The sequence below is a fragment of the Globicephala melas genome, chromosome X (assembly GCF_963455315.2).
Source record: "Globicephala melas chromosome X, mGloMel1.2, whole genome shotgun sequence".
In the NCBI taxonomy this organism is placed as follows: domain Eukaryota; kingdom Metazoa; phylum Chordata; class Mammalia; order Artiodactyla; family Delphinidae; genus Globicephala; species Globicephala melas.
In genome coordinates, this window is record NC_083335.1 from 63197274 (window position 1) to 63220933 (window position 23660).

The following is a 23660-nucleotide window of genomic DNA, read 5'->3' on the forward strand; positions in this document are numbered from 1 at the left end:
TCTCTTGTATCGGAGCTCACATTCTCTTTACATTTGAATCTCTCCAGGCTTTATTCAGAATCTTTTGAAAGACTGTGTATGTGAATACTAATTTTCCACAATGGTCTGATTTTGAGATCAGATTATTTCACTGAAACTGGCTAGCCTTTGGCACATTTCTTTTGGAATAGGGGGTGCTTCTCTTAAAGCTGGCTAGCCTTTGACCCATTCTTTTAGGAGCAGGGTTTCTTTCTCCAAAATGATGCTGGGATTTTCAGACTTCAGCCTACTTCTTTGGAAGGGCTGCTCTCTGGAGACTGGCTAAAAAAAAAAAAAAGAAGAAGAAGACTATGGTCTGGCTTCTCCAGGAGCAAGCTGTCATTTTAGGACTGGCTGGGCTTAGTTTGCAACTGTTTTAATTGAGTTGTTTGTGCTGTAAGCTATTTAAGCTGTTTGAAAATGTTTTTTACTATAGAAAAAAAAACTTCTAGGAAATGTGATCCCAGTTATCTAAGTATTTTGAGGGTGCCCGCCTACAAGGACTCTGGCCAATTTTATGTTTAAAAACCACAGTCGTACTTCATGCGCATTTCTATCTAAATGGACCAACCTGACCAAAGTCAATTTAGGATATAAATGGCCATTGTGGAAAATTTTTGAATTTCCCAAGTTTAATTTTCTTAAAATTTATTTGTACTAAAATAGTTCAAAACTTTCCAGAACTGAGTGGAACTCTTATTTTGCTTTGTATTTTGAGGTTTCCCAATGTTATCAGGAGTCTAAAATTGCCTCTCTGCAAAACAGATTTTAAGATTAACTGAGGCAAAACAAATGATAAAGATAAAATGGCTCCTTAAAGCCTCAGGCTCTTCTTTTTGGGCTTCTTTGTCTCAAGCACTATCTCCAGCACCATCTTTTCTCTCTCCCTCAGCTCCTTGTGACTGGACTCTGCCTCTGGCACCATCTTCCTCCTTCTCTTCTATGCTGCCTAGGCTTCCACTATACCCTCGATTCTCCCATACTAATTCTCTCATCTAACTTTCCCTTTTCTTTGAAATTCTCCCCACTCTTCCTCTCAACTTGTCAAATCCTGTCCCTGTAAAGTAGGCCTTCTGAGGATCCAGAGGCTAAAATCCTAATTTCTTATACTCCCTGGACTGAAGCTGGTGTGAGCCATAGTCAAATATTTTCCCAAAGTAACTGAAGATCCTCACATATTTGCTGAGCAATTTGCTGTAATAATTTAAACTTATCAACCTGGTTTCTCTGACTTACATCGTCTAGTTCATATACTTGTCAATGAAGGCCAAGCCCAGTATAGATGAAAACAACTAATGGGGAAAAGCCCGAAAGGTCTCTAGAATTGTAACTGGGAGACAAGCTCACTAACTTATTATACAATTAGGCTCAGGCAATCACTAGGTGATTTCATTCAGGAATTCCTAGGACTTTTCCAAAACTTGCTGATTGGAACAAAATTCAAGCTTGCACACAGAAATATTATAAACCTGTTCATAAATATTACAATCAACTTCAGATTGTTTTTAAAGAAAATTCTGGTCATCCTTCAGATGTTGATTCCACCTGGGTAGTTTTTAACTTGATATTTATTAATTGGCTGAACTGGGACCTTTCCCTTCTAGTAAAAAGGACCAGGATGGGATGGGAAACTATGTCCACTCCAGATTTGGTAATCATCTCTCTCCCACTCGGGATGAGTCACCTCAAAGGAAGACCACCAAAATTCTTAATCTTCAATTTCAGCAAATGAAGGCTCCTAAACAAAAACAAAACCTTCCTAGTTTTTACTATTATTGCAAGTAGCCAGGACACTGGAATAGAAATTGTTACAAATTTAAGGGCTTTAGGCATCTTCAGCCCTCTAACCAGCCTTTCCAACATCCTCCCAATTCTCAGTATGGGGCTTTGAAGAACTATAGCAGCTCTTCTCAATCTTCCCTCTTAATCAGTTTGGAGAAATATTTTTTCCAGATTGGAGATGAATTTTTTCTAGTCCTAATTGATACTGGAGCCACACTCTCAGGACTTCACCACACTGTTATAAAACAGCCCCTGCCTTGGAATACTAAGACAGTTCAAATAGTGGGGATCTGTACTAAACACCAAGAGTTTCCTGTCTCTGAACTTATTCACTTTTGTTTAGGCCCTTTGAGAGATACACACCATTTTCTCCTTAGTTCCTCCACCTCTTTCCGTTTATTAGGCTGAGACTTCTTAGAGAATTATCATGCCAGAATTTCTTCCTCCCAAAAGAGAGGAATATTTCTAAAATTGTACAGTAGTCATCAAAGTAACCAACTAGGTGAATTAAATAACACTTTGACATATTTTATTTGTTCCAACTCTTGGTACTAGAGCAGATTCTGGAAACACTGATCATTTGTCCTTATTGAATCAGCTACCATTTTCCTTATGGGCAAAATCTCTAACTGATGTTGGCAAAATTCACAGCACAACTCCCATCAAAATTCAGATAGATCACTTAAAACCTTTTCCCAGAATTAATTAATATCCTATAAGTAAGGAAGTCCTTCAAGACATAAGGCCCATAATAGAAGATTATAAGGCTCAAGACCTCATTATCCCTTTTACTAGCTAGTCCCTGTAGCATTCCCATTGTACTGGTGAGAAAACCTAAAGACTGAGTGTGGAGGTTTGCTCAGGACCTCTAAGCAATAGACAACATTGTTATCCATCCACACTCTGTCGTTCCTAACCTCATAGGTTATTAACATCCATTCCAACCAGAAGCAACGTCTTTACTGTAATTGATATGTGCCATGCATTCTTTAGTATTTCAGTTGATAAAGCTAGCCAATACCATTTTGCCTTCACTCAGGAAGAAAAACAATTCACCAGGACAGTAATACCTCAGGGTTATACTGAGGGTGCTTCTTATTTCTTGCAAATCCTGAAGGGTGATCTGGATGACATAAAGTTCTCCAGAGGTTTTACTTTGTTGCAATATGTGAATGATTTGCTTCTTTGTTCTTCTTCTCAAGCCTTCTCACAGAAAGACAGAGTCCATTTGCTATAGCTTATAGCCTTAAAGGGCCATAAGTTTGCCAAAAAAAAATCACAGTTTACCCAAACCTAGGTTTTATATTTAGGGTATCTGGTATCAGAACAAAGGCAACACCTAGATCCAGATAGACTTCATCATGTCCTAAGTTTCCAAAAATGCAAAACTAAGCACCAATTGGTAGGTTTTCTTGGGCTAATTGATGAATGCCAAAATTGTATTCCAAATTTCTCTTTTATGGCCGAACATCTATATATTTAACTCCACAATAACAACCCGACCCAATTTTATGGGGAGAACTGGATGACGTGTAACCTTCAAGGTCTTAAAGGAGAATTTGAGGGACACACTTGCCCTTGGGCATCCCAATTATCAGGTTTCTTTCTCCTTTTTGTATATGAAAAAAAGGGAATGGCCTTGGGTTACTCACCCCAAAGCATGCAAGCCACCATTGTCCCATAGTGTACTATAGCCAGTAACTTGACCCTGTGACACCCCTTGCCTTAGAGCTGTTGACCTGAAACAAGTAGACTGCCAGTTATTTCTCCAGCAAAGATGGGTTTCTTCAGGATCAGCAGATAATTGCAATTTGGGGTCTGCAAACATGGCGAGCCCCTTGCAAATCTCTGCACAGCAAAGGAAGAAGAATGCTTTTATAGAGAAGAAAAGGAAGTTGGGAGGGCTATAATAAACAAAAAATCTATGGCTTTTCATTGGCTCAGTCCTTGTCAGAAAAGGAGTCTTTCTTCTTCCTGTTTGGCTCTGCTGTCATCTCAGGGTATGAGAGTTTACTCTCTGGTCTCCCAAATTTATTTGAGGTTTCTGTTTATTATTTTTTTTAAGATGTTGCAGGTAGGAGTTTATTAATTAATTAATTAATTTTTACTGTGTTGGGTCTTTGTTTCTGTGCAAGGGCTTTCTCTAGTTGTGGCAAGCAGGGGCCACTCTTCATTATGGTGTGCAGGCCTCTCACTATCACGGCCTCTCTTGTTGCGGAGCACAGGCTCCAGATGCACAGGCTCAGTAGTTGTGGCTCATGGACCTAGTTGCTCCGCGGCATGTGGGATCCTCCCAGACCAGGGCTCGAACCCATGTCCCCTGCATTAGCAGGTAGATTCTCAACCACTGCGTCACCAGGGAAGCCCCTATTAATTTTTTATAGTGCCACTATGGGCACTGATGTTTGGGTTAAGGTCACCAAGAAAATCCTTGTAGGATCCTCTTTAACCATTTGTGTACCTCTGGATCTAGTTCCTTGTCAGAAATGGTCTTGTCCTTTATACTGGGGACACAAACCACCAAGGATGTACTGTAGAAATTAAATCTTTACCACACTTTTGCCCTCCACTTTTCTTTTTACTTACAAATATAATAGCACACATCGATTGATTGAGTCATTCAGTCAACAAAAGTTATTGAGCATCTAATATGTTCCATGTATAGTGTAGACACTAGAGATACAGCAGTGAGCAAGAGAGACATGGGCCCTACCCTCAAAGAGCTTACAGATTAGTGGAGGATAGAGGAGTAAAATATACTTATATTCAATTTTAATTACAAATTATGGAACTATTGATATAGGAGGAGTACAGTGTGCTGTGAAGGAGTGTAACAAGGGAGATTAATTTAAACGTGGGGATCAAGGGAAACCTCTGTGTTTTAGTCACTTTGAAACTGAGAATGAGAATAAAAATAAATTAAGTGTGTGAATATTTGCTAGAAGAGCATTACAACCAAGGGCCTTGAGGTGGGAGTCAGTTTCAAGAGTTCAAAGAAGAGCTGAAATAGTATAGGCCAGGAAGAGAAAGTGATAGGAAATTAGTTCCTAGAAGAAGTCAAAAGCCAAATCATGAAGAGTCTTTTGATTATAGTGAAGAGCTTGGTTTGTGTTACACGTATGATAGGAATCCACTGGTGGCTTCTAAGCAACAGTTTTACATGACCTGATTCATATTTTTAGAAAAAGACATTCTGAGGTCACAATGAAGAGTGGGTTCTAGGGATTAAGAGTATAGTGAGGAGTCCATTCAGAAGGTTATAGTAAAACAATTTAGAAAATGCATAAAAGCACAGAAAAGAAAAGAAAATTATTTTTGCTCTGAGATAACCACTATTATGACTCTGGCCTGTTTTCTTTTCCTTACTTATTCAAACAAAAAATGAAATTGTAATGTGCACATTGTTTTTCAACAAGCCTTTTGCATTAATGTTCTGAAGCCAATTTTAATGGAACTTTCTAGAAAGAGCAAAGGAAGAGGTTAGGTATTTCCTACTTCCCATTTTAACTTGACTTGTGTCTGGTGCCTGTTCACATTTTACTAGCTGTTCTCTGACTATGGTACTGCTTTGCATTGTCCATATGTGTCCAGATAAGTGAAGGAGACATGAAGGAGCCTGGATGTAGCATCAGCAGCCATAAAGCATACCATCTTTTAATCTTTGCTTCTTTGAAATTGTAACCTCCTGTATCCTTCACTTATCTACCCCAGACACTTTGTGCCTTACTCTTCCCCCATGCCCCATTCACTTGCATCAGTGTCCCTGGACTTTTCTCAGAAAGTCTGATATTCCTTCGTAGAGCCACTGAATGGCAGAACTAGAAAGGACCTCAAATATCATAAAATCCAACCCTCTCATTTGGAAGAAGAAGAAATTGAGTCCCAGAAAGGGCTAATAATTTGTGTGAGGTTACAGCAAATGAGCAGCAGAGTGCAGACTAGAACTTGGGTGTCCTAACTGCCAAGCCAGTGCTCTTTCCTCTACAGCAGCAACAATTTCTTTCATAATTATCAGTAAATCCAGCCACCAGTACATGTTTATCAGTAACAGACTGAGGGTCAGAGAGAAAACAGAAACAGAACAGAACCCAGGCCTGAAGGACTGAAAACAATCTGAGTTCTCACTGGCTCAAGGTTAGTTTGGGCTCAAGGTTAGGGAGCACTGGTGAATTGGTTGCTTTCTACAACTTTATTATTTATCTTCTTCCCAAGTGATGTCTTTCTTTCTTTCCTTCTTTTTCTTTCTTTCTTTCTTTCTTTCTTTCTTTCTTTCTTTCTTTCTTTCTTTCTTTTTTCTTTCTTTCTTTCTTCCTTTCTTCCTTCCTTCCTTTCTTTCTTTCTTTTTTTTCTTTCTTTCTTCTCTTTCTTCTTTCTTTTCTCTTTTCTTTCTTTCTTCTTTCTCTGCTTTTCTTTCTTTTTTCTTTCTTTCTTCCTTCCTTCCTTTCTTTCTTCCTCCCTTCCTTCTTCCCTCCCTTCCTTCCTTCCTTTCTTTCTTTCTTTCTTTCATTCTTTCTTTCTTTTTCTTGTTTTTTTTTTTGTTTGTTTGTTTTTGTTTTTTTTTCTGCGGTACGCGGGCCTCTCACTGTTGTGGCCTCTCCAGTTGCGGAGCACAGGCTCCAGACGCGCAGGCCCAGTGGCCATGGCTCACAGGTCCAGACGCTCTGCGGCATTCTTGCCGGACCGGGGCACGAACCCGTGTCCCCTGCATCGGCAGGCGGACTCTCAACCACTGCGCCACCAGGGAAGCCCCTTTTTCTTGTTTTTAAGCCTGACTCATACTAGCTCTCTGCTTTTGGCCACCCTGAGTCAAATTTTGCATGTTAGTTAAATATCAAATTTGTAAACTGAGTCAAACCAAGACATGAAGACATAGTTACTGGTAGTAGAATCAGAGATTTAAATGAGAGTAAGTTCTGATTTCCATGGAAATAGTCATCTAACCCAGAGATTATTTGCAAATGACCAAGATTAAGTATGTTAATGAATCAGGACCAGTTATTACATATTTCCAGAGTCCTATAGTAAGTGATCCCACAGTTAGTAGTGTTAGAATGGGGACTGAGATCCAGATATCCTGATTTCCAGTCCTGTTCTCTTCATCTTTATCTTTAGTTAGATGTCCAAAAGGCTAGTCTCTATAAAGTTGACATCAATAAGTGTTACGAGGTTTGTGCACTTATTATTCTCCCTTTAATTACCATGACAACTGGTAGGATCTAAGGACCTGAAAAGGAATTTTTTTTCTCCCAAACTTTATTGAAGAATAATTAACAAATATAGTTATATATATTTAAATTATACAAAATGATAATTTAATGTACATGTATAATGAATATCTGCCACTATAGTCACTGAATCTTGGCAGATCAGTTGAATTGCTAAATACAAATGGGGTCACAGTCTGGTTGGTTCTTGGTCAACTAGGTAACTATGTTACAGTAGACTCTGACTTTTGTAGCTCTGTAAAATGTGTTTGTAAGTTATTCATTAAATGTTAAAACATTAAAAAAATGTTTTTGAAAGGTTGATTGCTTTTAACATTTATGGTGTGGTTGTTGCTGTTAACAAAATATAATTTATGCCTTCTTTCCTCAGCAGGGGAGTGGAGGTGTGAAGGAATGGGTGCTGAATAAATATAATATCTCACAAGATTAATTAAATTTTCCTTCTTTCTTTTATATTATCATTTCTTTATTTTATTCCAATGAATTCAATAAAGTGTTGATAAAGTCAGACTTGTATGAATTCTATCCAAGTTGTTTATAGAACCACTTTATTGTGTTTCCTATAGACAGGAACCTGTTCTTGCTTCCACTTCAGCTCCAGTTCTAGCTTGACATTCTTGAGTCACTCTATCTCCTTTGGGACATTCTTCTCCTTTGGTCACTGGTGGCATCCCAATTAGATTTTCATTGTACTTCTGTGGGTTTGTCCCACCTGGAGGCCAATGATAAGTTACTGCCTTGATCACAAACTAGGGCCCAACATTTGTGAAACTAGGTTAATGGAAGAACAGCTATGGGAGGGAGGAGAATGCTACAAAAGGACCATATATAGTCTAGGACAAGGATGTGAGTGGGTATACAAGGAAAATTTAACCTTTTTTGTTGGTTATTGGTAGCTTATCGTTGCATATAGGCCTCAAATTGTATTTAGTATCACCTCTTAGTGCCCTACTTCAGCATATCTCCTTTGGCATCCACTGCCAATGGCAGAAAAACCCAGAGTTCTTGGCCTGGCATCTACTCTAGCCCCAGACTTCTTTACCCAGCCCATCTTCATCTATTTCTCCGCTCCAGCTAAATTATTTTTTTCACTTCCTCTCAGGATTTTCCAACTCTCTGCCTCCTGACCCCTCTTCCCAGAAGACACTCTCTACTATTCAGCCTATTAAAATCCCATCATCCTTTACTTTAGATCCCACCTGATTCAGGAATGTATCACTATTCTTTTTTTATGTATCACTATTCTTATCACACTCAGTGATGTCTCTTTCCTTTGTGCCCCTGAAGCACCAACTGGCTGGACCATACCTATTGTATTTAGCATACTTGGCATAGAATCTAAGTTAGAAAGGATGCTTAGAATTTGCTTCTGTATAACTAGAGTTCAAGACTGGCAATCCAGGTGGAAAGAATCAGAGAGTGAAGGGTAGTTTCTTAGGAGAGTCAAATTGATTCTGCATTTGCAGGATTCAGAAAATGCTATTTGTCAATGTTATAGAATAGAGGAGTAGAACGTGATGGAAAGAGAAAGTTTAAGTCTTTTCTTCCCCACACTCAAATACCATTCCTTGATGTAGCTGTTGTCAAATGACTTCATTTCAGGGAAAGAAAGAGAGATGTAGTTTTACAGTAAGGTAGGATTTAAGCTGCATCTTAAATAATTGGTAGAACTTGACAGAGAGGAGAAGCAAAGGCATACATGGCAAGGAAACAGTATGAGCAAAGGCAGAAGTGTGTATGTTCAATGTTTTTTAAGAAGACTTTTTGCATATTTCATATTTATGCAGATTTTATTATCCAATATGTTTAACCAGACTAGGGATTGTAGAACTGCATTGAATGAAAGAAGTGCTTTGAATATTTAAATGCCCCCAACAAATGTATCCATGTCCAAAAAATGTTGCTAGGTAAACTATTCCTGCCCTCAGCTCTCCCCTTTACAACTGTAGGTCCCTCTAGATTTGTTTCAAATCAATTTCTTCCCAAAGTTCTGGAGACCTTGTCTTCCATCTACAGAATTTATTCATAGGAGATACTATGCCCTATTTTATCATCTTTGCTTCCCTAAGGCTATGGTCAGTCTCTGATATTTAATTTCTTCAGAGATCCATAACTCTAATCATAACTCTCTCCTCCAAAAGGCTGGACCTAATTAACTCATGGCTGGGGACAAGGTAAATGGTTCCTTCTGTTACTCTCCAGTCCTCAGCAAATATTGCCTTGACCCTGGGCAATACTTCTAACTTTCACATTTTCTATGTTACTGATAGGTTGCTTAATATCTTTAATAATATTCTCTGTGTTTTTATAGGTTAAGAGGGACACTTTATCTCCCTTCCCTGATTCCTTTCTTAATACTACCTCTCTCTGTGGCCTTATGTTTAAATAATCATTATAGCTTAAAAATAATTTTTGTTTATATTTTTTTATTGAATCTTTGCAAGAGTCTTGCAAAGCAGAAGGAGTAAAGATTATTAACACGATATTGAAGATGAAGAAACAGCTTCAGAGTGGTAAAACATCTTGCTCAATATCACACAGTTAAGAAAGAGCAGAAGTACTACTAGAACCTAATTATTATCAATCATTTACAGCTATAGACTCATGCTTTCCATTTTTTGAACTCCTGCATTACAGTATTTTTGGGAACAGGAAATATAGGGATGGGGTGGGCTATTTGCCTGACTCCATAAATACTGGATAAAGGTAACTGCATATATCCTGTCCTCTAGAAATTGGAGTTTCCTGGAGAATTGTGATAATTTCAAGAGAGTTGGTAAGTCATTCTGTTTTCTGTGCATCTCCAAATCTTTTGGATAATATTCATTACTCATGATAACAATAGACCAACTTCAAATAAAGTATTAATGTATCTCAAATAAGACTTCAAATACATAAGGGAATTTCTATCAAGCACTCTTAAAGAGGAAGGGAGCAAAGCCCAGAGTGAGCAGATGTTTTCTTAAAAGCATTATAAGAGGGGACTTCTCTCATTGTCCAATGGGTAAGATGCCGGCTTCCCAATGCAGAAGGCCCAGGTTCTATCCCTGGTGGGGGAATTATATCCTGCATGCATACCACAACTAAGAAGTCCACATGCCAAATCTGAGAGCCCACATGCCACAACTAAAAGATCCCACATGCCACAATGAAGATCCAGGACTGACACAACTAAGACTCTGCACAGCCTAAATAAATAAATAAAAATAAATTTAAAGAAAAAAGCATTATAGGAAATGGAAAATAACCTCCTGAAGTGCAATAAAGCAGTTTTACATATATTTTTTTCTTAATGAAACAATAATGTTGTTTGGATATTTAATTATATATGCAGTTACATATATACATATGTATGTATATATATCTTATATATTATATAAAAATATATGTATAAATTTTAAGCTGGCAATATTTATGGTCCAAGAAATTTTAGGTGTCATAAACAACTAGTCACACCTTGGTAATCCAGAACACAAATATCTGGCGACCTCAGTTATCCAAACGCAGCTGACAGAGCCAAGAAGGAAGCAAAATAGGTCTGCATACCCCAAAGAAATGCCATAAAATTCATCAACTGAAACCCATATACTTTGTGCCATAGGAGATTTTTTTCCCTTTTCCACACACACACCCTCTCCAAATAAAATTAAATAAGCAGGATTTCACTCATGTTTGTTAAATTTAACCTTAAACTCTGTTAAAACTAGCATGATTGGTGTGTTTTCAAAGCTACAAAAGATTGGAAAGAACTAATTGAAATGATAGGGATTTCATTAAATAGAAACACTGACAATGGAAAGAAATAAGAATGGATCACCTGAAAAGGTGGAGAAAGAAGCACTTAAAAATCCATGGGCAATAAATCTGGAGCAACCAAGATGGTGGAGTACAAGGACATGCTCTCACTTCCTCTTGTGAGAACACCAGAATCACAGCTAGCTGCTGGACAATCATTGACAGGAAGACACTGGAACTCACCAAAAAAGATATTGCACATCCAAAGACAAAGCAGAAGCCACAATGAGTTGGTAGGAGGTCGCAATCACAGTAAAATAAAATCCCATAACTGCTGGGTGGGTGACTCACAGACTGGAGAACACTTATACCACAGAAGTCCACCCACTAAAGTGAAGGTTATGAGACCCACGTCAGGATGCCCAATCTGGCAGTCTGGCAATGGGAAGAGGAATTCCTAGAGAATCAGCCGTTGAAACCTAGTGGAATTTGATTGCAGGACTTCGACAGGACTGGGGGAAACAGAGACTCCACTCTTGGAGGGCACACACAAAGTAGTGTGCACATCGGGACATGGAGGAAGGAGCAGTGAGACCAGGGGAGACTGAACCAGACCTACCTGCTATTGTTGGAGGGTCTCCTGCAGAGGTGGGGGGTGGCTCTGTTTCACCATGGGGAAAAGGACAATGGCAGCAGAAGTTCCAGGAACTATTCCTTGGTGTGAGCCCTCCCAGAGTCTGTCATTAGCCCCAACAAAGAGCCCAGGTAGCCCCCAGTGTTGGGTTGTCTCAGGCCAAACAATCAACAGTGAGGGAACTGAACCCCACTCATCAGCAGTCAACCAGACTAAAGTTTTACAGAGCTCTTCCTACCAGAGCAACAGTCAGCTCTACCCACCACCAACCCTCCCATCAGAAAGCTTACTCAAGCCTCTTAGATAGCCTCATCCACCAGCGGGCAGACAGCAGAAGCAAGAAGAACTACACTCCTGCAGCCTGTGAAAGATAGACAAGATGAAAAGGCAGAGGGCTATGTACCAGATGAAGGAATAAAATAAAACCCCAGAAAAACAACTAAATGAAGTGGAGATAGGCAACCTTCCAGAAAAAAGAATTCAGAATAATGATAGTGAAGATGATACAGGACCTCAGAAAAACAATGGAGGCAAAGATAGAGAAGATGCAAGAAATGTTTAACAAAGACCTAGAAGAATTAAAGAACAAATAGAAATGAACAATACAATAACTGAAATGAAAACTACACTAGAAGGAATCAATAGCAGAATAACTGAGGCAGAAGAACGGATAAGTGACCTGGAAGACAGAATGGTGGAATTCATTGCTATGGAACAGAATAAAGAAAAAAGAATGAAAAGAAATGAAGACAGCCTAAGAGACTTCTGGGACAACATTAAATGCAACAACATTCGCAATATAGGGATCCCAGAAGGAGAAGAGAGAAAGTACCAGAGAAAATATCTGAAGAGATTATAGTCGAAAACGTCCCTAACATTGGAAAGGAAATAGCCACCTAAGTCCAGGAAGCACAGCGAGTCCCATACAGAATAAACCTAAGGGGAAATATGGTGAGACACATAGTAATAAAATTGGCAAAAATTAAAGACAAAGAAAAATTATTGAAAGCAGCAAGGGAAAAATGAAAAATAACATACAAGGGAACTCCCATAAGGTTAACAGCTGATTTCTCAGCAGAAATTCTACAAGCCAGAAGGGAGTGGCATGATATACTTAAGGCAATGAAAGGGAAGAACCTACAACCAAGAATACTCTACCTGGCAAGATCTCATTCAGATTCGATGGAGAAATGAAAAGCTTTACAGACAAGCAAAAGGTAAGAGAATTCAGCACCATCAAACCAGCTCTACAACAAATGCTAAAGGAACTTCTCTAAGTGGGAAACACAAGACAAGTAAAGGACCTACAAAAACAAACCCAAAACAATTAAGAAAATGGTCATAAGAACATACACATCAATAATTACCTTAAACGTGAATGGATTAAATGCTCCAAACAGAAAACACAGGCTTGCTGAATGGATACAAAAACAAGACCCATATATATGCTATGTACAAGAGACCCACATCAGACGTAGGGACACATACAGACTGAAAGTGAGGGATGGAAAAAGATATTCCATGCAAATGGAAATCAAAAGAAAGCTGGAGTAGCAATACTTATATCAGATAAAATAGACTTTAAAATAAAGAACGTTACCAGAGAAAAGGAAGGACACTATACAATGATCAAGGGATCAGTCCAAGAAGAAAATATAACAGTTATAAATATATATGCACCCAACATAGCAGCACCTCAATACATAAGGCAACTGCTAACAGCTATAAAAGAGGAAATCGACAGTAACACAATAATAGTGGGGGACTTTAATACCTCACTTACACCAGTGGACAGATCATCCAAAATGAAAATAATTAAGGAAACAGAAACTTTAAATGACACAATAGACCAGATAGATTTAATTGATATTTATAGGACATTGCATCCAAAAACAGTAGATTACAATACCTTCTCAAGTGTGCACGGAACATTCTCCATGATAGATCACATCTTGGGTCACAAATCAACCCTCAGTAAATTTAATAAGATTGAAATCATGTCAACCATCTTTTCTGAACACAACACTATGAAATTAGAAATGAATTACAGGGAAAAAAAACGAAAAAACCACAAACACATGGAGGCTAAACAATACGTTACTAAATAAACAAGAGATCACTGAAGAAATCAAAGAGGCAACAAAAAATACCTAGAGACAAATGACAATGAAAACACAATAATCCAAAACATTTGGCATGCAGCAAAAGCAGTTCTAAGAGGGAAGTTTATAGCTATAAAGCCTACCTCAAGAAATAAGAAAAATCTCAAATAAACAATCTAACATTACACCTAAAATAACTAGAGAAAGAAGAATAAACAAAACCCAAAGTTAGCAGAAGGAAAGAAATCATAAAAGTGAGACCAGAAATAAATGAAATAGAAACAAAGAAAACAATAGCAGAGATCAATAAAAGTAAAAGCTGATTCTTTGAGAAGATAAACAAAATTGATAAACCATTAGCCAGACTCATCAAGGAAAAGACAGAGAGGACTCAAATCAATAAAATTAGAAATGAAAAAGGAGAAGTTACAACAGACACCGCAGAAATACAAAGCATCCTAAGAGACTCCTACAAGCAACTCTATGCCAATAAAATGGACAACCTGGAAGAAATGGACAAATTCTTAGAAAGGTATAACCTTACAAGACTGAACCAGGAAGAAATAGAAAATATGAACAGACCAATCACAAGTAATGAAATTGAAACTGTGATTTAAAATATTCCAAAAAACAAAAGTCCAGGACCTGATGGATTCACAGGTGAATTCTATCAAATATTTGGAGAAGAGTTAATACATATCATTCTCAACTCTTCCAAAAATTTGCAGAGGAAGTAACAAATCCAAACTGATTCTACAATGTAAAAATCACCCTGATACCAAAACCAGACAAAGATATTACAAAAAAAAATTACAGACCAATATTACTGATGAACACAGATGCAAAAATCCTCAACAAAATACTAGCAAACAGAATCCAACAACACAGTAAAAGGATCATACACCATGATCAATTGGGATCTATCCCAGGTATGCAAGGAGTCTTCAGTATAGGCAAATAAATCAATGTGATATGCCATATTTAGAAATTGAAGTTTAAAAACCATATGATCATCTCAATAGATGCAGAAAAAGCTTTTCACAAAATTCAACACCAATTTATGATAAAAACTCTCCAGAAAGTGGGCATAGAGGGAACTTACCTCAACATAATAAAGGCCATATATGACAAAAACCCAGCAAACATCATTCTCAATGGTGAAAAACTGAAAGAATTTCATCTAAGGTCATGAACAAGACATAGATGTCCACTCTCACCACTATTATTCAACATAGATTTGGAAGTCCTAGCCATGACAATAGAGAAGAAAAAGAAATAAAAGTAATACAAATTGGAAAAGAAGATGTAAAACTGTCACTGTTTGCAGATGACATGATACTATACATAAAGAATCCTAAAAATGCCACCAGAAAACTGCTAGAGCTAATCAATGAATTTAGTAAAGTTGCTGGATACAAAATTAATGCACAGAAATCTCTTGCATTCCTATGCACTAATGATGACAAATCTGAAAAAGAAATTAAGGAAACACTCCCATTTACCATTGCAAAAAAAAGAATAAAATATGGAGGAATAAACCTACCTAGGGTAACAAAAGATGTGTATGTAGAAAACTATAAGACACTGATGAAAGAAATTAAAGATGATACCAGCAGGTGGAGAGATATACCATGTTCTTGAATTGGAAGAATCAATATTGTGAAAATGACTATAGTACCCAAAGCAATCTACGGACTCAATGCAATCCTATCAAATTACCAATGGCAATTTTACAGAACTAGAACAAAAAAATTTAAAATTTGTATGGAGACAAAAAAGACCCCGAATAACCAAAGTAGTCTTGAGGGAAAAAAAGGAGCTAGATGAATCAGACTCCCTGACTTCAGACTATACTACAAAGCTACAGTAATCAAGACAATATGGTACTGGCACAAGAACAGAAACATAGATCAATGGAACAAGACAGAAAGCCCAGAGATAAACCCATGTACCTATGGTCAACTTATCTATGACATAGGAGGCAAGGATATGGAGAAAAGACAGTCTCTTCAATAAGTGGTGCTGGGAAAACTGGACAGCTACATATAAAAGAATGATATTAGAACACTCCCTAACACCATTCACAAAAATAAACTGTAAATCAATTAAAGACCTAAATGTAAGACCGGACACTATAAAACTCTTAGAGGAAAACATAGGAAGAACACTCTTTGACATAAACCACAGCAAGATCTTTTTTAATCCACCTCCTAGAGTAATGGAAATAAAAACAAAAATAAACAAATGGGACCTAATGAAACTTCAAAGCTTTTGCACAGCAAAGGAAACCATAAACAAGATGAAAAGACAGCCCTCAGAATGGGAGAAAATATTTGCAAATGAATCAACGGACAAAGGATTAATCTCTAAAATATATAAACAGCTCATGCAGCTCAATATTAAAGAAACAAACAACCCAATCCAAAAATGGGCAAAAGATCTAAATAGACATTTCTCCAAAGAAGCCATAAAGATGGACAAGAATCACATGAAAAGCTGTTCAACATCACTAATCACTAGAGAAATGCAAATCAAAACTACAATGAGGTATCACCTCACACCAGTTAGAATGGGTATCATCAGAAAATCTACAAACAACAAATGCTGCAGAGGGTGTGGAGAAAAGGGAATCCTCTTGCATTGCTGGTGGGAATGTAAATTGATACAGCCACTATGGAGAACAGTATGGAGATTCCTTAAAAAACTAAAAATAGAATTACCATATGATCCAGCAATCCCACTACTGGGCATATACCCAGAGAAAACCATAATTCAAAAAGACGCATGCACCCCAATGGTCATTGCAGCACTGTTTACAATAGCCAGATCATAGAAACAACCTAAATGTCCATTGACAGATGAATGGATAAAGAAGTTGTGGTACATATATACAATGGAATATTACTCAGCCATAAAAAGGAATGAAACTGGGTCATTTGTTGAGACGTGGTTGGATCTAGAGACTGTCATACAGAGTGAAGCAAGTCAGAAAGAGAAAAACAAATATCGTATATTAACACATGTGTGTGGAACCTAAAATATGGTACAGATGAACCGGATTGCAGGGCAGAAATTGAGACACAGATGTAGAGAAAAAATGTATGGACACCAAGGGGGAAAGCTGGGGCATGGGTGGTGTGCTGAATTGGGTGATTGGGATTGACATGTATACACTGATGTGTATAAAATTGATGACTAATAAGAACCTGCTGTATAAAAAAATAAATAAATAAAATTTAAAAACAAAAAACAACTAATACTAAATTTTCTTTGGGTTATTTGTATGGAAATATGTTAATATATATATTTCAGACATTACATGAAATTCCTAAAAATCTTATATGTTCTGGTATCATGTTATAAGTCATAATTCTAGTGATTATTTTAAAATGTATATCTCAGAAATAACTAAATTTCCTTGTCAATTGCATTATTTTGAACTTTCATCAAATCTTTAACTGTGGTCATTTTTAAATCTTTTGACATTTACAGACAGTTCTGTTTGTACTCTGATGCTTTTGCAAAAATGTTCCTATAAAAGGGTTTCATCTTCAAGAAAGTCATGGAAAAGACTGACAAGCGCAGGTTTCTGGTACATGACTATACTGCTAAACTGAATGAATAAGCATTTTCAGAACTCTAATGGAAAACTGATGAATTCATAAAAGGGCTAACAAAAGATCAAGATGAAATAAAATTAATTACATGGGACTGAGTGAACTGATGATTATGATTATAATTTTTGTGACTTTCTGTTTGAATAAAAAAATAAATAAAAAATAAATCCACTATGTATGTTAAAAAAAAAGAAAAGAAATCCATGGGACAATTTTAGTGTAGGTACAGGCAATCCTACAAATTTCAATACCTCTGAAAGAAGCAAATGTATACAGTAAAATAACTGAAGTTTATAATATGACCTTCAGTCATCCTAAAAAGATTACATTAAATGTTAGAGTTGAACCTCTTCTTAAATAATAACAATATTAATACTAATAATAACAAAAGCAAACATTTGGAAAGTGCTTAAGAGTTTATAAAGCACTTTCTAAAAAGTATGCTTCATATTGAGATCATCTAGTCTAGCTTCCTTATGGACAAATAATAAAACTAAATCCCAAAGAAATATAACTTACCCAAAGTCACATAGGTTATCAGTGGCAGACCTGAAACTAGGATCCTGGTTCTCTGAATCTGGATCAATGCTTCTCTCATACACCATGTACCCTTGTTTAAAACAAACAGCTTATGTGGGTTGGAAAGAATATAATTTATAAATATTTGCACCTAAAATGGTGTTTTAAATATTCAGATACTTAAAGAGCTACTTGATCATTTCTACAGAATACAATTGTCTAAAATACAGATTCCTCGAGGACTTCAGAAAATCTAGGTTTTACCCTGCCGCCACCATCGTGGTAAATGTTATCTGTTTTTGTTTTGTTAGGCAATCACTATTACAAAAAAATTCACACAAAACATTTTGTGAATTTCCAATCTTATAAAGACAAGAAAATAAGTTTATAAATATATAAAGTTTTATAAATTTTATAAAACTAACCACTGCTTTTTAAAATACCATTTTAATGAAATCCAAATATGAAATTTTAATTATCAAATTTTCCAATGGGATTTATTTGTATTACAAAATGACTTAACCACAGAGATTTCAAAAATAGCAATTTTTCTTTCTGCATTTATAATAAAATTCAATTCACCACTGTTCTCCTTACATGTATCTTTACTTGTGAGAAATGAGGTCCAACCGAAAAACTATATGCCTGTGTTTGATTCTTCATTAACTCACGGTTTACATATATCAGGTTGTGATTGAGGATGTTTATAGAGGAATTAATCTAGAAAGACCATGGCACAGTTGATTTTAATGAAAGAATAAACAAAATATTTGCTAAATGAGTGTCATTATATAAAAGCGTACATTACATCACACATACAGACATCCAAGCAAAGAGCTTTCATTGCAAACTCTGAAACTCTGACGTTCGTGAAATACATTAGGATACAATATTATTTTGTGCTTAAGCTATATGTGTTGTGTGTGAATCTCATGATAGTTTTGAGATATTTGGAGTGAATCCAAATTGTTTATTTCCCTAAGGGGAGAAAATGAAAGTCTCATAGATATTCCAAGTTATAAGGATATTAATTCCCATAACTCCTAATAATATTAATAAACATTTCTTTAGGCTACTTTTCTCAAATAGTGCATATTTTCTTTTTTTTTTACTTTTAATTTAAAAAAATTCCTATAAAGGATTAATTACATGGCAATACATTATCCTTGAAAAGAATGATAGAAATAAACACAAATGCCTTAAACCTGTGCCATAATTACATTATAAAATTCTGAAATTTGTTTATACTACAATCATGATCATACCAGATTGCAAGCAATGAAAAAAGTATGGCATATGTTTTTATTGTCTCAATGTCACAGTGCATACCTAAATTTAAATGATCAAGTGTATGGAAGATACTACATACACACACATTCACAAATATACTCTTTCCCTCATATACATAAATATTTTAATATGGTTTAATGCTTCCCCAGTTTACTAATTTGTGATCTTGTTATATTGGGGACATATCTAAGAACCCAGGCAAGGTAACTCCAGATACTCTGCTTTTAATCACAGTAACATTGTGAAACATTATTTTCCTCTCCTCTGGAGACCTTTGATTAACACGTGGCACACCTGTGGTGTAATGTAAGTGTGTTGACTGCATGAAGTTTAGATAAATTCTTATTGTTATTGATAACATGGATGTTCTCCAAAAAAGTTTAAATCATCACCTTTGACATATTGTCAGAGAATATAAGTACAAAAACAGGGTGATTCAAACAGAATGGAAGACTTTTAAAATGTTCTAGACTACCTGACTTCTTGTGGGGATTCATGAACAACCTTGGGTTTACATCTCCTTGTGGTCTTGAGGAAAGACGTAACACTGTGGCTTCACTTCTACCTTCAGTGGAGATGTATGCTCTAGGATGAATCAGCAACAACACTGATGTGGAACCTTTGACATGAGGGACACAAAGGGAGCATCTGTAAGATTATTGGAAATAAACATGAAAGTTCCTGTATAAATTTGTTTTTATTACATATTCATATAAAAACTATCTATCAAGTACTAAATGTTTGCAAGTTCAATTCTTTTTGAATCACTGTGTGTTGCTTTTTATGTCTTTGCAGTCCTATGGAGCAATTACTCTAAGGGTCACATATATCACAGTATGGTGAAATGGATATCATCCACATGCTCAGGTCCATGAAATCTCACCTTACATAATTTTTATAAATCTCAGTAATTTTTTACTCTGAGCCCTCACTCATTAGAATAGATGGAGGAATGTGGGTGACCTCCCACTCTCCAAGTTCCTATTCTAGGCACTTTGAGTTGCCTATAAATTAGGATTGACTGCTGTAAGCCTTGGTGACTGTCATCATTGACATCAAACCTGCTAAATGTTTTCATGGATCCTGACCTTCCACATTTGGCAGGCACTGAAATGCCTCTCAGATTAGTCTTCCAAGCGATCACATGTCACACCAGAGAGATTCTATCAATGTGCTTAAGGTAACAGTGCTTAGAGTCAAGACTCCATGGCCATCCTGTAGTTACCATGCCATGCACAATGAACAAGGAACATGACCTTCCAACACTTGCAGAAACTTAAGAAAATCTAAATCTGTATGAGTTTTAAGAAAGGTATCCCTCTTTCCTCTAGTCTTATCTCTCCAAAGAAACAACATCAACCCCCTGACCTCTAGGATCACCCAGAGAATTAAGCCTCTTTAAAGGCAATAACTCTCAAGAAAATTCCCTGTTAATTCCCTGTAAAGGAGCTTAGAACTCAACCTTCCTATTTTTAAATGTTTGGGTGAGAGGAAGCATGTTGGGTGTGTATGTGGAGAAACATCATCTATTTAATCTAGTGAGAATCTTTGTCAGCAGCAAAAGCAATGTAGAAATTACTATAGAAATACATCATCCTCTCAGGTAGCCATTTTTTAATTCCACAGTGATCAGAATTTCCAGGGAGGAGAAAGAGTATATTTATGAAAGAGCATAGTCTCTAGAGGGAAAACTCTACTTACTAGTCCTGTGTCCTTAGGCAAGTTTATCTCTCTGTCTTTTCTCGTCTTAGAGAAATTGTGACAATTAAATGAGTTGATGTATCAGAAGCACTTACATGCCAGATGTATAGTAAGCGCTTGGTAAATATTTTCAGTTATTGTTAAAATTGTCAGATATCAACGTAAGAAGATATTTATTTCTTAAATATATTCTTTATATGAGAAAAATAATACTCTTTATGGGTAGTCTGTCCACTGGGATAATTTTTGTTTTTTCACTTTGGAGACAAGAAGTTTCCACTCTGTGTTGAGCAAATTTTTGGATCCTGCCTCTTTTAGCTTGAGAGAAACAAATGGTGGAATGATATTTTGTTGTCTTTTTGATACTCTTGAGCACATTTCACTCCTGTACTCCCCTGACAACGGTCCAAACTTCTGTTAATACTTGTCACATGTACTTGTAAGACAGGGGTCTGTGTCTTACTTTCTCTTTTCTTCCAGTTTTATTGAGATATAATTGACATACAGCACTGTATAGGTTCATGGTGTACAATACAATGATCTGACTTACATACATCACGAAATGATTACCACAATAAGATTAGTGAACATCCATCATCTTATATAGATACAAAGAATAGCATTCGCTTTTTTCTATTTTATAAAGAATAGAAAAAAGTGTTTGCCTTCTGATGAGAACTCAGGATTTTCTCTCAAAAATTTTCATGTATGATGTACAGTTGTGCTAGTTGTATTTATCATGTTGTACATTACATCCCTAGTATTTATTTATCTTATAACAGTAAATATGTACCTTATGACCACCTTAAACCAATTCCCCCTGCCCCCATCCTATGCTTCTGGTAACCACAAATATGATCTCTTTTTCTATGACTTTGTTTGATTCTTTGTTTCTGAAGTATAATTAACCTAAAACACTATGTTAGTTCCTGTTACATAACATAGTGACTTGATATTTCTATACATTTCAAAATGATCACCATGATAAGTCTAGTTACCATCTGTCACCACACAAAGACACTACATAATTATTGATTATTCTCCACACTGTACATTTCAAACTTGTGATTCATTTATTTTGTAATTGAAAGTCTGTACCTCAGTCTCCCTCAACTATTTCTCTCCTCCTCCCACCCCCATTCCCTCTGGCAACCACCATTTGTTTTCTGTATCTATGTCTCTGTTTCTGTTTTGTTGTGTTTGTCCATTTGTTTTGTTTTGTTTTCTAGATTCCACATATAAGTGAAATCACACAGTACTTGTCTCTGTCTGACTTATTTTACTTAAAACAATACTTTTAAGGCTCACCCACGTGGTCACAAATGGTAAGATTTCATTCTTTTTATGATTAAATAATATTCCATTATATATGTATATACTACATCTTCAATATTCATTCATCTATCGATGGACACTTGGGTTGCTTCCATATCTTGACTATTGTAAATAATGCTTCAAAAACATAGGGGTGCACATATCATATCTAAATATTGTATTTGTCTTTTTAGGATAAATATCCAGGAGTGAAATTGCTAGATTATATGATACTTCTATTTTTACCTTTCTGAGGAATCTCTATAATTTTTTCCATAGTGGACACACCAATTTAAATTCCCAGCAACAGTGCATGAGAGTACCCTTTTCTCCAATATTTGCCAAAACTTATTTTTTTGCTCTTGATAATTGCCATTTGGACAGGTGTGAGGTTATACCTCATTTTAGTTTTTATTTGCATTTCCCTGATGATTAGTGGTGTTGAGCATCTTTTAATATATTAATATATTTGTTGGCTATCTGTATGTTATTTTTGGAAAAATGTATATTCAGGTCCTCTGCCCATGTTTTAATCAAATATTTAGCTTTTTGATGGTAAATTGTATATTTTGGATATTAACCTCTTACTAGATATATCATTTGCAAATATCTTCTCCCATTCAGTATGCAGCCTTTTCATTTCATTGATAGTTTCCTTTGCTGTGCAAAATATTTTTGTTGATGTAGTCCCATTTGTTTATTTTTTTCTATTGTTTCCCTTGCCTGAGGAGACACATCTAAAAAATATTGCTAATGCAGATTTCACAGAGTATTACCTATATTTTCTTCTAGAAGTTTTATGGTTTCAGGTCTTACATTTAAGTATTTAATCCATTTTTAGTTTACTTTTGTATATGGTGTTAGAAATTAATCCCGTTTTATTATTTTGCATGTAACTGTCCAGTTTTCCGTAACATTTACTGAAGAGGCTGTCTTTTCTCCATTGCATGTTCATGCCTCCTTTGTCATAGATTAATTGCCCATATAAGTATGTCTGTATCATAGAGTTTTGATTTGTAGTATAGTATAGCTTTGTAGTATAGTTTGAAATCAGGGAGCATGATACTTTGGGCTATTCAGGGTCTTTTGTGTTTTGTACACATTTTTGAATTATTTGTTCTAATTCTGTGAAAAATGCCATTATTATTTGATAGAGATTGCATTGAATCTGTAGATTGCCTTGGTTGTATGGTCATTTTAGCAATATTCATTCTTCCTATCCATGAGCATGGTATGTCCTTGCATCTGTTTGTGTCCTCTTCAGTTTCATTCATCACTGAGCTATAGTTTTCAGAGTACAGGTCTTTTACCTGCTTAGTTAGATTTATTCGTAGATATTTTACACTTTTTGATGTGACAGTAAATAGGATTGCTTTCTTAATTTCTTTTTCTAATAGTTCCTTTTTAGTGTATAAAATTGCAACAGATTCCTATATATTAATCCTGTGTCCTGCACTTTACAGAATTCTTTAGTGAGTTCTAATAGTTTTCTTGGTGACATCTTTAGGATTTTCTATATAGAGTATCATGTCATTGGTAAGCAATAATAGTTTTACTTCTTCCTTTCCACATTGGATTCCTGACTGCTGTGGCTAGGAGTTTCAATATTATGTTGAATAAAAGTGGTGAGAGTGGTCATCCTTGTCTTGCTCCTGAACTTAGAATAAATGCTTTCACCTTTTTATCATTGAGTATGTTATCTGTGGGCTTGTCATATACAGCC